This window comes from Octopus bimaculoides, chromosome 2 (assembly GCF_001194135.2).
Source record: "Octopus bimaculoides isolate UCB-OBI-ISO-001 chromosome 2, ASM119413v2, whole genome shotgun sequence".
Taxonomy (NCBI): Eukaryota; Metazoa; Mollusca; class Cephalopoda; order Octopoda; family Octopodidae; genus Octopus; species Octopus bimaculoides.
In genome coordinates, this window is record NC_068982.1 from 64,599,700 (window position 1) to 64,602,204 (window position 2,505).

The 2,505-nt window shown below is 39.5% G+C and overlaps 1 protein-coding gene across 1 annotated transcript in view; it reads left to right on the forward strand.

Annotated features, from left to right (window-relative positions):
* LOC106869918 (uncharacterized) overlaps positions 1–2,505 on the forward strand; it is a 25,909-nt gene that overhangs the window by 9,840 nt on the left and 13,564 nt on the right. The window lies entirely within an intron of this gene.

Sequence of the window (2,505 nt, forward strand, 5' to 3'; positions counted from 1 at the left end):
ATATATATATATATATATATATATATATATATATATATACATATCGAACTAAATTAGACGACTGGCACCCATGCCAACGTCGTCTCCTTCATTGGACACGAAACTGGGCTTGAGAAGACCTGTTGGGGCAAGCGAAAGCGAAATCGTGATGGCACTTGTGCCCGTGGCACCTGTAAAGACTTTCGAGCGAGATCGTTGCCAGTGCCCCTGGACTGGCTCTTGTGCAGGTAGCACGTAAAATACACCATTTTGAGCGTGGCCATTGCCAGTACCGCCTGACTGGCCTTCGTGCCGGTGGCACGTAAAAGCACCCACTACACTCTCAGAGTGGTTGGCATTAGGAAGGGCATGCAGCTGTAGAAACTCTGCCAAATTAGATTGGAGCCTGGTGTAGCCATCTGGTTCGCCAGTCCTCAGTCAAATCATCCAATCCATGCTAGCATGGAAAGCGGATGTTAAACGATGATGATGATGATGATGTAGATATATGTGTGTGTTAGTATATATGTGTGTGTATAGACACACACACACATAGGCACAGGCATGGTTGTGTGATAAGAATATACATACACATAGACACAGGTGTGGCTGTGTGGTTCAATCCTACTGTGTGGCACCTTGGTTGCAAGTCTTCTATTGTAGCCACAGGCCAACAAAAGCCTTGTGAATGGATTTGGTAGATGGAAACTGAAAGAAGCCCATTATGTGTGTGTGTGTATCTTTGTCTCTGTGTTTGTATCCAACACACACACACACACACACTGCTTGACAACCAGTGTTGGTATGTTTACATCCCTGTAATTTAGCAGTTAGTTTGGCAAGAGAAACCAATAGAAATAAGTGCCAGACTTAAAAAATAAGTACCGGGGTCGATTTGTTCAACTAAAATTTTTCAAGGCAGTGCCCTAGCATGGCTACAGTCTGATGATTGAAACAAGTAAAAGATATATATATATGTGCACACAACAGACTTCTTCAGTTTCTGTCTACAACTTTTCCTCACAAGATATTGGTCATCCTGTGGCAGTTGTATAATACATTAGACAACAGTGTTCATGTAATAGGACCAACCCTCCTATGTGATTCTGAAGCAAACTTCTTAACTACACAGCCACATATAACATCAAATCAAAGGATCAAATGTCCTTCCCAAGCCATAGGCTCATAAGGCTGGTTTCCCAGCCTTCTGTGGCATATATAGTCACCTCCTTGATGGGACAGTGGTTCATGACAGGATTACTCATTTTGAGCAGCTGAAGTTGAATGAAGTGTTTTGCTCAAGAACACAATGCATCACTTGGTCCAGGAATCAAAATCATAATCTTACAATCATGAGTCCAACACCCTAACCACCAAGCAACACACCTCCGCCATATATAATATATATATATATATATATATATATATATATATATACATATATATGTCACAGGATATTTTCTTGCCTTCATATATTTAATTGCTTCATTTATCATACTGCAGTCCACTAGAATGGTTGGTCCGTCTATTGGGTGCCTCCTTTTTCTCTCACAGTTAATGACCTTTCATTAGTAGCACTTCTGTTCCTCTTTTCAGGGCTACAAGGTGAAAGTTTGCCACAATCCATTTGTATACACTTCTCTACTTAATGCCTCTGTTTACTTTGGTACACTGCCTTGCAATCCTCTGGTCCTCACACTTTGGAACATTGGCAAACATCTTACTTTCTATTACTCCCCTGGTTAAATATTCCTATCTTCTCTTCTAACTACCTCATATAATACTCTGTTGTCCCCATTCTCCTCATCTTTCCAAGCCTGTTTCTTCTCTTTTGTGGTTTTGTCTACCTCACTGTTCTACCACCCTCAATTTGACTGGCCTCTTGCATTAGCCACACATTTGCTTTGTAGCCCTCAATAGGTCATCCTCTAGAAAGTTCCAGTTGTTCCCTATGCTATGCATTTCTATTTTACTTCCTTTTCATGAAATGCTTCAAGTAGTACTTCTCTAAATTTCTGACTATTCAATGGTTCCTCAAGCTTCTCTGTTTTCTCTTTTTAGATTGGTTTGTATCTTCGAGTCCTTCTAGTTCTAAGTTTGAAGTCACTAATCACTATCTTATGTTGTACTGTACATTCTTCGGATCTTGTTCAAAACGGGGGCACCAGTTTTCATTAATGTTTTATGTAGTGTTTTTGGTACCGAAAGACTTTCAAACTTTGTATACTTATCTATTTTGTGTTATAGAACAGAAAAAAATTTTTGTATTCAGATTTATTTCATGTAAAAAATTGTCTTATTTCGATAATTTCAACCAATCACTGACAAGTATTCAACTGTTTACAGTTACTCCTAAGCGGTGTAAAATGTATTTAATCTGCATTACTTCTGACATTTTGCAGAGGCAACACACGTGTGTTCGTTTTCCCTAACCCTAACCGACTTGCTCCTTCCCTCAAAAACCATGCCTTGTGCCTATAATAGAAAGGTTTATTAGCTACTGCCAATATGCTTCAGCCATTTTTT